The sequence below is a fragment of the Oncorhynchus tshawytscha genome, linkage group LG14 (genome assembly GCF_018296145.1).
Source record: "Oncorhynchus tshawytscha isolate Ot180627B linkage group LG14, Otsh_v2.0, whole genome shotgun sequence".
In the NCBI taxonomy this organism is placed as follows: Eukaryota; Metazoa; Chordata; class Actinopteri; order Salmoniformes; family Salmonidae; genus Oncorhynchus; species Oncorhynchus tshawytscha.
The window spans coordinates 2,642,124-2,660,443 of NC_056442.1; the positions used below are offsets into that span (position 1 = coordinate 2,642,124).

General features: G+C 45.0%; 2 pseudogenes; both read left to right on the plus strand.

Moving 5' to 3' along the window:
* The first annotated feature begins 685 nt into the window (after window positions 1–685).
* On the plus strand, window positions 686–7,659 carry LOC121839225 (annotated as a pseudogene).
* Window positions 7,660–9,846: 2,187 nt separating this feature from the next.
* On the plus strand, window positions 9,847–17,896 carry LOC121839202 (annotated as a pseudogene).
* The last annotated feature ends 424 nt before the right edge of the window (window positions 17,897–18,320 follow it).

Below are 18,320 nucleotides of genomic sequence, written 5' to 3' on the forward strand. Positions count from 1 at the left end.
CGAACTGTAAACAGCAAAGGGAGACTGCCATGGGTGCAGCCTTCAACGTAGTGAATCGTTTGACCAGTCACTGTTAGGTGACCGTTACCATGTCGCAAGCTAGTTTGCTACCTGGCAGAAGGTAAGCTAACTACTGTTAGCCAGCTAGAGGCTAATGGATGCCGCATCTGTTGTGGCTGAGATTCACGACTGTAATCCCAATGCCTGGCCAGAGATGCGTTGGCTCTGCAGTACTTACGTAGTTAGCTACCTAGCTAGTCATCCATTTATTTAACCAACTGTATGAGACAGTTGAAAGATCTGGATGGGAACGTTTGCCATATAAAGTAGCCATTCCATCTCCATCTGCATGTTGTCTGTATGGCCCAATACTATTTAAAACCATGTCGATATCATCGTGAGCATCCAGAGATGGCATTATAAAGTCCTGAAGTCATGTCTAATTTACTTCTTTGAGCAATTTATTACTTATTATATATATATATATATATATATATATATATATATATATATATATATATATGAAACCAGGGTGCCTCACCACTGAGGTTTAGACTAAGACACAGTGTTTTGTTTGTGTCTGTCTTTGATGGTTGTCTTGTAACAGTGTTAGCGGGGACAGTGGTGGCCTCACAGCCCTGCATCTCCTTCCTCTGTGCCCCCCCGTCCTCACCCCGAACCCCCACCGTGGAGAGCCAGAGTGAGGTACCCAGCCATGGTGGATGTGGGGAAGTGGCCCCTCTTCACCCTGCTGGGGGCTCAGGTGGTCTCCCGCATCAGGCAGGCCTGTGTCTCGGAACCTCAGCCAACGAAGCCATCTACATCACCCAGGACGAAGTGAGGTGAGACTGGGGCGTCTTGATTATATAGAACAACTTTATTGTTTTTATGTAGTAGAGAACTCTCTGGAAAGCAGTGGAAATGGTTACTGAGTGGAGTTTCTTGGTTAAATAAATATAATTACATGTAATGGCATACTCTCCTGCCTTCTCCTCTTTGTCTCTGATCTCCTGTAGGTGTTGGTGTTTGGGCTGAACTGCAGTAACTGTCTGGGGGACGGAGACAGTCAGAGCACCATGGTCCCTAAGAAACTAGACTTCCTCCAAGGCAAGAAGGTGGTCAGTCTTAGCTATGGCAGTGGACCACACATCTTACTGGCCACAGAAGGTATGGTGCCCACTTTCCTTACCTTTTTTACCACCACCAAATGGCAACGTTGGCACGTTACTAGAACTTTACCAAAAGCCAGTATAATTGTCATAGTATAATTTTGCAGCTTACTTAAATAGCTCTGTTACTTTGGTGCGTTTGTTTCTCAGGGGAGAGTTGTTTGCCTGGGGGCACAATGGATACAGCCAGCTGGGCAACGGGACCACCAACCAGGGTGTCACCCATCCTGGTTTCAACCAACCTGCAGAACAAGAAAATAACACAAGTGGCCTGTGGGTCCCATCACTCTCTCTGGCCCTGACACACGATGGAGAGGTGAGGGGATAGAAGAAGGGAAATACTTTTTACAGGGGGAAGAAGGGAAGTCCTTTTACATACTTATTTAACCTGAAATAAGCCTGTTTCAAGATGTCAGTGTCTTAATGCTACTGCTACAGTACTACTGCTAGGTACATGATGTTTAAGAGAATAAAAACACTGTTGATGAACATGAGTGGAGTATTGGTGGAGGTTTGTGTAGCCTGTCAGTGTGTGGAGTGGACTATGGAACCCTGTCAGGTTCAAGTTTCTAACCAGAGCTGATCAGTGGTCACTTTAAGTGGTTTATGTTTGTCCCAGCAGCAGGTTAGGAAGGTATTATCTCAGTTCACTGTGTCCAGGCTGGCTGCATCTAACCCAGGCCCACTGGCCTGGTCTCAAGTCCACACACCCTGTTCACTGTGTCCAGGCTGGTTGTTCTAACTCCAGGCCCACTGGCCTGGTCTCACACACGATTGAAGTTAATGTAGAAATTATTAATGATTTCCAAAAGTAGATATTTAGGCTATCTGGATGTGTTGAAATATGTTACTCAGCACTGTAAAGGGATAGTTACTACATGCCCAAATATCATGGTTACCTAGGATCACTGGTCACAAGGTGTGATTGTGTATAGTGTTGACAGTCGTGTGTATATGATTGCATCTGCTAGGTGTTTGCGTGTGGGTTACAACAACTGTGGCCAGGTGGGCTCAGGTGCCACAGCCAACCAGCCAACCCCGCAGGGTGACCAACTGCCTTGTGGGGTAAAGCGGTGATGGGCACGCCTGTGGACAGACCTCCTCCATGGCTGTGCTCGACAATGGGGAGGTGAGAGACCAAGCCCTTTGGGAAGGATGGGTTTATATTGTATAGTTCCCTCCGGTCCAGAGAAAGTCAAAGCAAATGTTATATAGCAACATGTACATAAAGGAAGATATTGCTGACTACAGTGGCCTGCGTGTGTTGCAGGTGTTTGGCTGGGGCTACAATGGGAATGGCCAGCTGGGAGTGGGCAACAACGGTAACCAGCTGACCCCCTGTCGCCTCTGCAGCCTCCAGGGTCTCTGTGTACTACAGGTAAGACTGGACAGTAGTGTACACTACTACCACCTGTATGTCTCTATCTGAATCATCTACTCATGTCTACTTCAACTCAAACTAATACAAAACAGAACTGAGCCCAGAGCCTTGTTGCTGTCCACCCCACTGTGTAAAACCCTTAAGGACTTGTCTTCTAGATCGCGCCAGGCTTCGCCCACTCCCTGGCTTTAACAGATGAGGGCCTGCTGTATGCCTGGGGGCTAACACCTACGGACAGCTGGTACTGGCAACAAGAGCAACCAGCTCAGTCCTGTACACATCATGGCTGAGAAGGAGAGGTAAGGGAGAGAACACACTCACAGGATTGAGATGTAGCTCTGGTGGCTGCTACTGCCCACTAAAAGCCCCAGTTGAAACCGTCATCTTTCAGAGACCCATGGTTAGTTCTCTTTTCTCTTCGTGTTCTCTGTTGTATTCCATCCAGTGTGGGTCCATACGGTAACACTGCATAGTCCAAACATTGGCTCACACACCAGTTCTGGAATAATCTGTCTCTGAGTTTACATTGTCCCTGTCACAATGACGCAAAACTAGAATGGAGGGGAGAGAGGGGGCCATTATGTTGTGGGCTGGGGTACAGATGGTTTTGACACTTGACAGGCATGAACTTTTCACTGAAAACATGCAAACCAGTTATTGGGATTTAATTCGGGAATAGATCGTGGACATTTGTCATGTTCATTTCTATCTCTGAATGTTGTGTAACATGTCATAACACTCTTGAATGAGCCTCAGGTTGGCCTTGAGATCAAGCTACAAGACAGAGGGCACAATAAAACCAGCAACCTTCTGTGTTCATGGAATACGGTCATGGCTAAAAAGGATACAGTTTATGTCAAATTGACGTCAAAGTATAATATTTTAGCTAACCCTAACCTAATACTCCTAAGCTGCTACGTTAATTTTCCTAACCTGCTGCGAAAGATCAATTCTGACATAAGCTACACTAATGACCAAAAGTATGTGGACACCTTCTCATTGAACATCTCATTCCAAAATCATGGGCATTAATATGGGCTTGGTCCCCCCCCTTGTTGCTATAGCAGCTCCACTTTTCTGGGAAGGCTTTCCACTAGATGTTGGAACATTGCTGCGGGGACTTGCTTCCATTCAGCCACAAGCATTAGTGAGGTCGGGCACTGATGTTGGCCGAATAGGCCTGGCTCGCAGTCTGCGTTCCAATTCATCCCAAAGGTGTTCGATGGGGTTCTGTGCAGGACAGTCAAGTTCTTCCACACCGATCTTGACAAGCCATTTCTGTATAGAACTCGCTTTGTGCCTGGGGGTATTGTCATGCTGAAACAGGAAAGGGCCTTCCTCAAAGTTGGAAGCACAGAATGGTCTAGAATGTCATTGTATGCTGTAGTGTTAACATTTCCCATCACTGGAACTAAGTGGCCTAGCCCCAACCATGAAAAAAAAAGCTCCAGACCATTATTCCTCCACCAAACTTTACAGTTGACACTATCCATTGGGGCAGGTAGCTGGCATCCTGGCAAACCCAGATTCATCCACCTGACTGCCAGATGGTGAAGCGTGATTCATCACTCCAGAGAATGCGTTTCCGCTGCTCCAGAGTCTAATGACGCTCCAGCTGGGATGCTTGACATTGCGCATGGTGATCTTAGGCTTGTTGTGTGGCTGTTTGAAATTTTCTTTTTTCTTTTTTTTAAAAATGTGCTTTTTCTCCTTGACAGTTTGGAATCCAGTGATTTTTATTTTTTAGGACCGATTATCTTTCTACGCTACAACTCCCGTACGGGCTCGGGAGAGACGAGTTCTGTGAGCTTGCGTGGCCTCCGATACACAAGCTGAGCTGTTGTTAACACAGCTCCTAGATGTTTATGTCACGGAATAACAGCACTTACAGTTGACCTTGGTTTGGGCAGCTCTAGCCCGGCCCACCACGGAAATTTGACGAAACAGGACATCCCTGTTGGAAAGGTGGCAACCCGGATGACAGTGCCATGTTGAAAGTCACGGAGCTCTTCGGTCACGGCCATTCTACAGAGCCTGGGCGCGCCAATGTTTGTCTGATGGAGAGCTGGCGCTGCAGTACAGCGATTTTTTATACACCTGTCAGGCCCCAGGTGTGGCTGAAATGGCCAAATCCACAAATTCAAAGGGGGTGTCCAGATACTTTAGCACATATAGTGTATATCCCATATAGTTAAATTCATGGAACAGCAGTGACTTCAGCAGTGTCCTGTCATTCTTCCTTCTCTTTTTGTGTTTCCTGTCTTCATCTTAGGGAGAGAGGCCCACCGTAGGGCAGCAAAAGGACAAGGAAAAACACTGAAGAGGCGTGGCACAGAGTAGGAGAAGGACGCAAAGAAACAATGCACTCAAGAAGTACAGAATTTTTTAGCAGTCAAAAGACACAGGAGGTCACATTTGGTAGACACACTCTGTGTGTGTAACACACTCCCCCAGCAGGATAGTGGAGATCGCGGCATGCCACTCCACACACACATCTGTAAGACCCAGAGCGACCCAGGTGTACATGTGGGGCCAGTGTAGGGGTCAGTCCATCGTGCTGCCACACCTCACACACTTCTCCTGCACTGACGACGTCTTTGCCTGCTTCGCTACGCCGTCTGTCATGTGGAGGCTACTCTCCATGGGTGAGTTAATTTAATCATTTATTAAATGTTATTTAAAGGTGCAGTATGTAACTTGGTTATGTATTTTTCTGATCTCTAAGTAGGCGGTTCCCTAACCAATGGTCTAGGATAACCCTCTCTCTCTCACACACACACACACACACACGATTCCCAGCTAAGGCGTTGTGTTCTGTTGTAGAGCATGATGACTTCCTGACTGTGGCCCAGTCTCTGAGGAAAGAGTTCGACAGCCCTGAGACGGCCGACCTCAAGTTCAGTGTGGACGGGAAATACATCCACGTACACAAGGCCGTGCTCAAGATCCGGTATGTGAATTTTAGTTTAAAAAATATATATTTTACTATACTGCTGAAGCAAGCACAGACATTTTCTTTAAGAAATGTAGCTTTTCTAGTTTTAGCCTTTCCAATAGGACCAACCAGGTACAATAAAACCTGTCTATAGACGTAACACGACAACATGTGTCCATCATTGTTTCTGTCAGGTGTGAACACTTCCGCTCCATGTTCCAGTCCCACTGGACAGAGGACATGAAGGAGGTGATTGAGATCGACCAGTTCTCCTACCCCGTCTACCGCTCCTTCTTGGAGTTCCTCTACACTGACAACGTAGACCTGCCCCCAGAGGACGCCATCGGTGAGTTGGACTGAAGCAGGAATCCTGTTTAGGATCCATACGGGGCCCCAGAATCAAAACAAATGACTTTATTGAGTTATAAAGTCCATCCATAGGAAAGCCGCTGTGTGTACGAACTGTGTCTCTGTTTCAGGCCTGTTGGACCTGGCCACATCCTACTGTGAGAACCGTCTGAAACGTCTGTGTCAACACATCATCAAGAGAGGCATCACCGTGGAGAACGCCTTCTCTCTGCTCTCTGCCGCCGTGCGATACGACGCTGAGGTGAGACACACTGTGACAGTGTCACTACTAAGGGTTAACCACTCCGATGCTTACTGGTTACCACAAGCTTCTTGAGGCTGCCTTCTACGAGAGACGTTAGCCATGTCATTATGGACATATTAGTCAGATGACCTCGTATTCCATCTTATACATATTTAGGTACTGTATGCCAGGGTTAGGCAACTAGATTCAGCCGCGGGCTGTTTTTTTATGCGTAGGGGATGGTTGGGGTGCTGGAACATAATTATAAGTTGTACTCTACAAATTGGATACAACTAAGCCCCAAAATAGATTTGATTTGAAAATAACAAAGATACCTTGATTACCTTACGTTAAGCTGTTTTTTTTGTTTGTTGCTGAATTCCTGGTGACTTTACAGTCTTTTCTGACTCAAACTAAGGGGGCCCCAAAAAGATCACTTGGGGGCGGTTTTGGGCCGCTTGTTGTTGACCTGCTGTATACTGTACCCGTGTTCATACTGTGACTGGATGTGATCGCTTCCCTGTAGGACCTGGAGGAGTTCTGCTTCAGGTTCTGTGTGAACCACCTGACAGAGGTGACCCAGACTGCAGCCTTCTGGCAGATCGATGGCAACATGCTCAAAGAGTTCATCTGCAGAGCCAGCCGCTGTGGGGCCTTCAAAAACTGACTGACCACTAACCAGCCCCGAAGGAAGGACGAGGAAAGGGCTGGCATGAACTGGTTTGGCTTGACACTACTTGGCCATGGTAGAAAGGACAAAGAAAGAATTGGTATGAACATGGAAACGGCTAGCTTGAACCGGATCTCTAAATTGCCATATTATTAATCCATTGAGACAATGTCTGGCGTGGTCATCTGGTGAGGTCATCTGGTGAGGTCATCTGGTGACTATGGCTCACCTCCAGTTACACAGCCAAAGAAGCCAAAGCCAGTCCCTGCCTGTGCACCTAATATTCTACGTGGACAGATGGCACTGTGGGGAGGAAGTTCCTTTACCAGTCAAAACAGTGACATCAGAGTTCATTGTCTGTCACTGCATGTTTACAAACCTGCTAAATGGCATCAGACTGCTCATTTAGTGTCAGTTTAATTGGAGGACCATAGATCTAGCTTAAGATGGACACGGTTACATGCCTGACAATGTCTGATGGCAGGTGATGGCAGTCAACCCCCCCGATATGCAGATTATTATTATTATTATTATAATATATTTTTTTGCATCAAAGTTGCGTACTTTGCTCTACTGTTGAAAGGTTTTGATGTAGCTGGCCAGAAATATATTTTACAGGGTTTATGGTTCAGAGCCTGTGGATGTTTTGAGGAAATGACAGTTTCAATATGATTTGTAATATGCTGTGTACTGACAAGTAGAGCAGAGCTTGTCATTTATTCATTCAGGCACGTTAATTCTCGAGACTTGAGATGAACATGGTGATGCAATGCAACAATGAGCAGGAAGTTGGTTTTCAACTCTTCAGTTCTTTTACCAGACAGAAAACAAAACATTTGGACCATATACAACTTGTTACTGTGTGAACTTTTTTTATTCTTACAAAAATAGATATTATCTACATTTTTTACTATTACTATTGCATTCCTTTGGTTGAGATTACTCCACCCCAGCATTTCCAATCATTCTGCTGCTTTGAATATTGTTTTAATGGTTTAACGTTCATTACTACATTCTAATTTACTTTGAAGTGAGTGTTTGTACTGAAATTTAAATTCAATGCATTGTACTCTTAGATTTGTTGTTTATTATTTAGGATGGAAAGAGTTTATATTGATGCCGCAATTCCCAACATGTTTATCGACTTGCAAAAAATGAAATGCAACCACTTTGAAATAAACAAAACTACATTATTGTATACAATGCTGGATGATGCATTAGAAATTACTTCATATATTATTGTTTTGAACATTCATATGAGCAATAAGAGATAATTACAAACATGTCCTTATGCTGCCATCTAGAGGCCATCACATACATTCTCTAATCCTAGAGACACTTGCCAAATGAATACCTTTTTATTTTAACCTGGAGGGTCAAGCCCTGAATGCTGATTGGCTGACAGCTGTGGTATATCACACCCTATACCACGGGTATGATAACATTTATTTCTACTGCTCTAATTACGTTGGTAACCAGTTTATAATAGCAATAAGGCACCTCCCAGGGTTTGATGTATGGCCATTGTACCACAGCTAAGGGCTGTGTTCAGGCATTTCGTTGTGCTTAAGAACAGCCCTTAGCCGTGGAATATTGGCCATATACCACACCTCCACGGGCCTTATGTTTTAAGATTATCACGTCATGAATGAAATTACATACTTATAGTGGAATGCAGATGTAATCTGACAATTGTTTTTTAATTGCAACCAAGAATGCAGAACATTTACAACAAACACTGCGCTTGACAGTTCTGGGGGTTGGGTGTAAGACTAGCTCCGCCTATTTTGTTCGACGTCAGAAGATATAGGAAGAAGCCTAGCTTAGCTGTTCAGAAACCAACATCAAATCATACGTATTTGCCTTGTCTGGAGACGTTCGCTACATTTACATTCAATTGATTGAATGGCAACGACGGATACTGTACAGTCGAACCAATATTTGAAACCAACCTGTGCCGCTTCATGCAACTGTAAAGGATATCGCGATGTAAGGGAAGCCAGCACACAAACCGACACCAAAGTACAAGGTGAGACTACTGCGCTGTCAGTTACTGGCGAGTTGACAGCTTGACAGAAAATGCTGCGAATGTTTTTACTGTTCGATATAATATTGCTACTCACACGGAATAATGAGCTTTGAGGCATATTAAAAATAAAGACGTAATTGTGTCACCGTCTAGGCTTTTATTAGTTTGAACCCACAAGTCTGTAACCTACCTAGTGACTGTCTAGAAACGTCCAAACGGGATCCTTGGGACGTCCCAACTGTCTGACGTCACCCCATTTGAATTTTTTATTTTATTTTTTTACAAATATCCTCAAACAAAAGAGGAATAGTCACATGCAAACAAGAATACAAAATACAAACTAAACAAACAAACTCAATAATACAAGTTTGAATTGCCTTTTTGTTTTTCATTTTTAGTTAAAGTAGTGCCATATTGTTTAAACTCAAAGTGAAAAAAAGTTAGGTTTTGAATTAGACCATTTGTGAATATGAAATTGACCTAGTATTATTAGCAGTTTAATTAAATATACTACATCTTTATGTCAGAATTTCTGAAATTAATCATATCAAAACCATTAAATAGTACAACTGGTCCTATTTTTTTGTTGTAACAATTTTGTCACCCCATTGAAGTTGAAACTTAAATGGTAGCGGTTTCGGGTAGTGGCGATCCAAGGATCATGTGACTGGTTCTGCAAAAATGTCTTGAGCTTTAAGGCACCGGACAGGTAAGCTGGGCTTGCTCTGTAATAGTAGGGTTGCTGGATCAAGCATCCGTTTGGTTGTTCTCCCCTATGAATGCCAGAGTCACATGTTTTGAAGAGAAATGTACTGGCCAACAGTTTCACATTCTATGTCAGAGCTCCAGAGTTGCAGTGGGAAGAGGAAGCAAATGTCTGCCCAATGTTTGCTTTAACCTAAATAATTTCTTTGTGCTCAATGTGTTATCACTTGGGAGCAGCAAAGATATAGTGGACAAAAAACTCTTGCCTTTGTTTGTAATCCTGTTTTTCTATGGTGTGTTTAGGTCATGGACCCAGGCTGTCCAAGTTAACCTCTTCACCCTGCTGAGTTTATGGATGGAACTTTTTCCCCAAGGAGGAACCAGAAGACATAAACCAGAATGACTTTGTAAGTTTGACCTACAGTGCATTCAGAATGAATTTATACCCCTTCCCTTTTCCACATTTTGTTGTTACAGCCTTTCCCCCTCATCAATCTACACACAAACCCATAATAACAAAGTGAAAACAGGCTAAGAATTTTTGCAAATGTATTAAAAATAAAAAAACAGAAATACCTTATTTATATAAGTATTCAGACCCTTTGCTGTGAGACTTGAAATTGAGCTCGGGTGCATCCTGTTTCCATCGATCATCCATGAGATGTTTCTACAACTTGATTGGAATCTACCTGTGGGAAATTCAATGGATTGGACATGATTTGGAAAAGCACACACCTGTCTATATAAGGTCCCACAGTTGACCGTGCATTTCAGAGCAAAAACCAAGCCATGAGGTCAAAGGAATTGTCCAAAGAGCTCAGAGACAGGATTGTCTCGAGGCATAGATCTGTGGAAGGGTACCAAAACATTTCTGCAGCATTGAAGGTCTCCAAGAACACAGTGGGCATCATTCTTTAAAAAAAATATATATTTTTTTACCTTTTATTTAACTAGGCAAGTCGGTTAAGAACAAATTCTTATTCTCAATGACGGCCCAGGAACAGTGGGTTAACTGCCTTGTTCAGGGGCAGAATTACATTTTTTTACCTTGTCATCTGGATTCGATCTTATGACCTTTCGGTTACTAGTCCAACGCTCTAACCTGCCGCCCCATTCTTAAATGGAAGAAGTTGGGAATCACCAAGACTCTTCCTAGTGCTGGCCGCTCGCCAAACTGAGCAATCGGGGATAAGGGCCTTGGCCAGGATGTGACCAAGAAACCCGATGGTCACTCTGACAGAGCTCCAGAGTTCCTTTGTGGAGATGGGAGAACCTCCCAGAAGGACAAGCACAACCATCTCATCAGCACTCCATCAATCAGGCCTTTATGGCAGAGTGGCCAGGCGGAAGCCACTTCTCAGTAAATGGCACATGACAGCCCACTTGGAGTTTGCCAAAAGGCACCTAAAGGACTCTCAGACCATCAGAAACCAGATTTTCTGGTCTGATAAAACCAAGATTGAATTATTTGGCCTGAATACAAAGCATCACGTCTGGATGAAACTTGGCACCATCCCTACGGTGAAGAGTGGATCTGCAGAGAAGAATGTGAGAAACTCCCCTAATACAGGTCTGCCAAGCTTGTAGCGTCATACCCAAGAAGACTTGAGGCTGTCAAAGGTGCTTCTACAAAGGTCTGGAAACTTATGTAAATGTGATATTTCAGTTTTTAATTTTTAATACATTTTCAAACATTTCTAAAAACCTGCTTTTGCCTTGTCATTATGGGGTATTGTGCGTAGATTGATGAAGAACATTTATTTAAAAATCCATTTTAGAATAAGGCTGTGATGTGGAAAAAGTCAAGGGGTCTTAATACTTTCCGAATGCACTGTGTAGCGGCCATTACATATTGTTGTTAGAACGTTGGGCCAGTAACCGAAAGGTCGCTAGTTTGAATACCTGAGCCAACAAGGTGAATAATCAGTTGATGTGCCCTTGAGCAAGGCACTTAACCCTAATTTGCTCCAGGGGCGCTGTACTACTATGGCTGACCCTGTAAAACAACACATTTCACTACACCTAATAGGTGTATGTGTCATTTTACATTTATTTGTATAGATAACCTGCAATAAATTACCATATTGAGCATCATCAATTATATGATATGCATCATCACTTTTCTCCCTTATCTCCTGTCTGTTTCTGTGTGTCAGACGCGGGGTACAGGCCTGGTGGTGGTTCGGGACCAGAGGGTGGTGGGTCTCCACTGCTCCGGTCCAGAGCTCCCATGTGGGGCAGGTAGCTGTGATCAGACACGGGCCCAGGCTGGCTGCCTCAGACCTCTATTTCTCTAGGAGACCCTGCGCTACCTGCCTCAAGATGCTTATCAATGGTGAGATCTATATATACACTGCTCTAAAAAATAAACGGAACACTAAAATAACAGATCCTAGATCTGAATGAATGAAATATTCTTATTAAATACTTTTTTCTTTACATAGTTGAATGTGCTGACAACAAAATCACACAAATTATCAATGGAAATCAAATTTATCAACCCATGGAGGTCGCGATTTGGAGTCACACTCAAAATTGAAGTGGAAAACCACACTACAGGCTGATCCAACTTTGATGTAATGTTCTTAAAACAAGTCAAAATGAGGCTCAGTAGTGTGTGTGGCCTCCACGTGCCTGTATGACCTCCCTACAACGCCTGGGCATGTTCCTGTTGAGGTGGCGTTGGTGGATGGAGCGAGACATGATGTCCCAGATGTGCTCAATTGGATTCAGGTCTGGGGAATGGGAGGTCCAGTCCATAGCATCAATGCCTTCATCTTGCAGGAACTGCTGACACACTCCAGCCACATGAGGTCTAGCATTGTCTTGCATTAGGAGGAACCCAGGGCCAACCGCACCAGCATATGGTCTCACAAGGGGTCTGAGGATCTCATCTTGGTACCTAATGGCAGTCAGGCTACCTCTGGCGAGCACATGGAGGGCTGTGCAGCCCCCCCAAAGAAATGCCACACCATGACTGACCCACCGCCAAACCGGTCATGCTGGAGGATGTTGCAGGCAGCAGAACGTTCTCCACGGCGTCTCCAGACTCTGTCACGTCTGTCACGTGCTCAGTGTGAACCTGCTTTCATCTGTGAAGAGCACAGGGCGCCAGTGGCGAATTTTGCCAATCTAGGTGTTCTCTGGCAAATGCCAACGTCCTGCACGGTGTTGGGCTGTTAGCACAACCCCCACCTGTGGACGCCGGGCCCTCATACCACCCTCATGGAGTCTGTTTCTGACCGTTTGAGCAGACACATGCACATTTGTGGCCTACTGGAGGTCATTTGCAGGGCTCTGGCAGTGCTCCTCCTGCTCCCTCCTTGCACAAAGGCGGAGGTAGCGGTCCTGCTGCTGGGTTATTGCCCTCCTACGGCCTCCTCCACGTCTCCTGATGTACTGGCCTTTCTCCTGGTAGCGCCTCCATGCTCTGGACACTACGCTGACAGACACAGAAAACCTTCTTGCCACAGCTCGCATTGATGTGCCATCCTGGATGAGCTGCACTACCTGAGCCACTTGTGTGGGTTGTAGACTCCGTCTCATGCTACCACTAGAGTGAAAGCACCGCCAGCATTCAAAAGTGACCAAAACATCAGCCAGGAAGCATAGGAACTGAGAAGTGGTCTGTGGTTATCACCTGCCAGAACCACTCCTTTATTGGGGGTGTCTTGCTAATTGCCTATAATTTCCACCTGTTGTCTATTCCGTTTGCACAACAGCATGTGAAATTTATTGTCAATCAGTGTTGCTTCCTAAGTGGACAGTTTGATTTCACAGAAGTGTGATTGACTTGGAGTTACATTGTGTTGTTTAAGTGTTTGAGCAGTGTATATACACACACACACAGAGAGAGAGAGAGAGATCACTTGTAAAGTCTTGTCTCTGTCTGTCATCTCCAGCTGGGGTGAGCCGCATCTCCTTCTGGCCTGGTGACCCTGAGATGAGTCTGCTAGCGGTCAGGCCTAATGGGACGGACTCCATTTCCCAGGAGGCCATGCTGGACGCCATTGCATCCGAGAAGCTGAAGTCCAACAGCCGGCCCCACATCAGTGTGGTGGTGCAGCCCGTGGCCCCTGGCCTGCAGCAGTTTGTGGAGGAGACCTCTTTAGGGTGTGACTTCATGGAGAGGGTGTCGGGGACGACCCCGGGAATTGGACGCTGGGGACTTCTACTGGAAGCAGAGGAGACGGAACCTGGACACTTTCTCCGAAGAGTTCCTAATCCCACACGAACAGTGCCACCGTGACATTCTCACCAAAATAGGTCTGTAGTACAATCATTCAACCGTACTTGTTAGCTAGCTTGTGTTCACCGGTTAGCTGTATTTTTGGCTATATTGGCTAACTCAAGATTGGTAGGTTTGAGGAGATCCTTGCTCAAGAGGCCACATGCCACGCCATCTGTTGTGTAGATCCTGTTAAATGAATGGTAAACATACTGTTTATAGATGGGGATTTGACACTGTCTTGCTACAGGTCTGGAGAACTTTTGCATGGAGCCGCACTCTCCAACCAAGGCCAGAACATGAGGGAGCTGGTTGGGGTTCTGGCCTCAGTAGCTGCTAGTGTGCCTCTTCTCCAGCATGGCTTCTACAGGAAGGACTCCCAGCCTGCAACCCGGAGCAGCCCCAGCCTCAGGGGGTGTCCCAGGAAATTGCCAGACACTGCATCGTACAGGCCAGACTGTTGGCCTACAGAACAGGTACCTGAATTATCTGTTTAGTAGTCTATATACTAGCCAGATTACTCATTCAAACTAGAAGTCATTTTGTAAAGGTGACATGTCACCACATTTTGTGATGAATCACATAAAGGAGTTCCAAGCAATTAAAAATTGCAGGAGAGAAGACTATTGTAATGACGAGACTATTGTTATGACATAACGTCCCACAGTTGACTGCACGTTTGTTGAGAGATGTGTTGCCCTGGGGGGAGGGTGGTGTGTGTGTATCAGGTGTCCCATGAACAGAAAGTATCCCAAAAGACATTCTAGTTTCATTAGTGGTTAGCGACAGCAGCTATGAAAAGGAGTTCTCTGATTGGTTGGTCAGCCAATCACTCAAGAAATCAGCATTTTTATTTTTTGAAAGGGTTAATTATATGTTCATGTTTTAAGGCTAACAGGACAAGCTGTGATGGGTGGTTCAACCTGTCTGAATGTTTAAACAGATGGAACGCGGTCTGACTGTTACTTGCTTGTTGCTATTCCAGAGGACCCTAAGGTTGGGGTTGGTGCTGTCATTTGGGCAGAAGGGAAATCGGTGAGTAAACCATTGAAAATACCGTTGTATTTTCTAAGCTCATAACTATACATGAATATTATGTATTTTGCCTCTGTAATATAATGACAAAAATAAAGTGGAAAGGCTGGTAACAAAGATTTCAATGTGAAAAATGAATAAGGTCAAACTGCCATTCACTGTGTTCTGTGCTCAACTGTTTTAGGGTGGTTGTGATGGCACGGGGCGGCTGTACCTGGTGGGTTGTGGGTACAACGCCTACCCAGTGGGCTCAGAGTACGGACAGTACCCCCAGATGGACACCAAACAGCAGGACCGCCAGAGGAGGAAGTACCGCTACATCATCCACGCTGAGCAGAACGCACTCACCTTCAGGTCAGGAGGAGAGGGAATATATCCACCCTTCATCTCCACTGATATGAGAGGACAGGGTACAGATGTAGGAGCTTAAATGCAGCAACAGGAAATGTGAATTATGTGGATTATAATTAATGGACGTTTTTGTAGGTTTTGATACATTTTTTGTATTGACATTTTTGAAGTGGAATTGGCAAAGCCTTTTAAACCTCATACACTACACATTTTTACATTTCTTGCATTGCAGGAAAGTTTTTCTGCAAACAGGTGATCAAATTAAGATCCTACATCTGTAGATGAAGGAAATACAGGGAATGTGTACATGGGTATATTTGCTCTCGACCTGTCCAGTCCTTACAGGTCAGCGGGAGGAAGCAAGGAGGTACATCCCAGAAGTCGGACCAGGGGGCAGGAATTAGTAGCTGGGCATGAGGATTTATGATGTAAATAAATGTGATTGACTGTCGTTTCTAGGAGTGAAGAGATCCGTGAGGAGGAGAACACCATGCTGTTTGTGACTAAGTGTCCGTGTGATGAGTGTGTCCCTCTGATCCGAGGAGCTGGGATCAAGCAGATCTACACCACTGACCTGGACAGCGGCAAAGACAAGGGAGACATCTCCTACCTCAGATTCCACAGCCTCCAAGGAGTCCTGAAGTTCATTGTGAGTACCTACATTGATTGACTGATTAATAGTTTTTCTATGGGTGTAGCAGCATCTCAACAGTCTATTCCTGCCATTTTCTTTCATTTGTACTGATGAGGGAAAACTGGATGGATTCCTCGAGATGCTTTCCATTCAGCTTTTACCTATCCTTGTGTTTTCCTTGTTAGGCTATTGAGGTATACTTATTATAGTGCTTTCTACAGATGCAATTTTCTTATTGTGTTTTCGTCACAGTGGCAGAAGTCCTCTCTGGCCAGGAGAGCCTCTGAACATGCTGGTCCTCATCTAGCCAGTGAGTTGTCCTTCTCTGTACCATTAGTTAGCATGATATTTGATGATATGATAGAGAGTGATGTCACGTCTTCTCCTCCTCCTCTAATAAACTCAGCAAAAAAATAACGTCTCTTTTTCAGGACCCTGTCTTTCAAAGATAATTTGTAAAAATCCAAATAACTTTGCAGATCCCATGCTTGTTCAATGAATGAACATGCACCTGTGGAACGGTCGTTAAGACACTAACAGCTTACAGACGGTAGGCAATTAAGGTCACAGTTATGAAAACGTAGGACACGAAAGAGGCCTTTCTACTGACTCTGAAAAACACAAAATAAAAAGATGCCCAGGGTCCCTGCTCATCTATGTGAACGTGCCATAGGCATGCTGCAAGGAGGCATGAGGGCTGCAGATGTGGCCAGGGCAATAAATTGCAATGTCCGTACTGTGAGACACCTAAGACAGCGCTGCAAGGAGGCATGAGGGCTGCAGATGTGGCCAGGGCAATAAATTGCAATGTCCGTACTGTGAGACACCTAAGACAGGGCTACAGGGAGACAGGACGGACAGCTGATCGTCCTTGCAGTGGCAGACCACGTGTAACAACACCTGCACAGGATCGGTACATCCGAACATCTCACCTGCGGGACAGGTACAGGATGGCAACGACTGCCCGAGTTACACCAGGAACGCACAATCCCTCCATCAATGCTCAGATTATCTGTAACAGGCTGGACTGAGGGCTTGTAGGCCTGTTGTAAGGCAGGTCCTCACCAGACATCACAAGCAACAATGTCGCTTATGGGCACAAACCCATCGTTGCTGGACCAGACAGGACTGACAAAAAGTCACGGTTTTTTCTCACCAAGGGTGATTGTCGGGTTCGCATTTATCGTCGAAGGAACGAGCGTTACACCGAGGCCTATACTCTGGAGCGGGATCAATTTGGAGGTGAAGGGTCCGTCATGGTCTGGGGTGGTGTGTCACAGCATCATCGGACTGAGCTTGTTGTCATTGCAGGCAATCTCAACGCTGTGTGTTACAGGGAAGACATCCTCCTCCCTCATGTGGTACCTTTCCTGCAGTCTCATCCTGACATGACCCTCCAGCATGACAATGCCACCAGCCATACTTCTCGTTCTGTGAGTGATTTCCTGCAAGACAGGAATGTCAGTGTCCTGCCATGGCCAGCGAAGAGCCCGGATCTCAATCCCAATGAGCACGTCTGGGATCGGAGGGTGAGGGCTAGGGCCATTCTCCCCAGAAATGTCTGGGAACTTGCAGGGGCTTGGTGGAAGAGGGGGGTAACATCTCACAGCAAGAACTGGCAAATCTAGTGCAGTTCATGAGGAGATTCACTGCAGTACTTAATGCAGCTGGTGGCCACACCAGATACTGACTGTTACTCTCTGATTTTGACCCCCCCTCCCTTTGTTCAGGGACACATTATTCCATGTCTAGAACTTGTTCAGACTATGTCTCAGTTGTTAAAACTTTATTATGTTAATACAAATATTTACACATGTTAAGTTTTCTGAAAATAAAACGAAGTTGACAGTGAGGGCGTTTTTTTTTTTTGCTGAGTTTATATTGCTGGTCACACAAATATAATGTGCATGCCTCCACCTAATCACCACAATACAGATGACGGATCAGCCCCTTTTAACCGTCTCTGATTGACTCTGTGATGTGTCCCACCTCTGACCATGTCTTGTTATGATTACAGATGGATGTGTGAGGAAGCATGGGAGACAGCCTGAACAGGCCCTTCAATCCAATAAGAGGTTACGGTTAGCAACAAATCCAGACCTTTCCCTGTTTGTTGAACAATGGTACCTGTAGCTTTCAGTCTGGTTTCACCAGGCTACGGTCCCCCAGGCTCTTGTTGGCATTGGAAACGTTTAATTTATCCAATCGCATATTGATCAGTGATTCAAGGAAGGATGCATTTTAACAATGTTGGCAATTCAAAGGCCTCTTCATACTCCCTATAATGGACAGTTTCAAGGCGTAAACTCAGTGATTTTAATGGACTGACTGTATATTCAAAGGAAATGGTACTACGTTGATATTTAAAAAAAAAATGTTTAAGTAATTTTAAAGGCAAGTGAACCTAAATGCGTGTTTCTAATTATTTGTCTGAAGAGTTTACTATTAAGGTTACTGTTGATTGTAGCTTTTAAGTTTACTATAGTTCTTCCAGACTTGAATCCAAGTCCCATCCCAGCCAGTGCAGGCTACCACCACTATATTGCACTTTGCCTCAAAGGATACTAACTCCTAGACCTGTGCAACTGTGC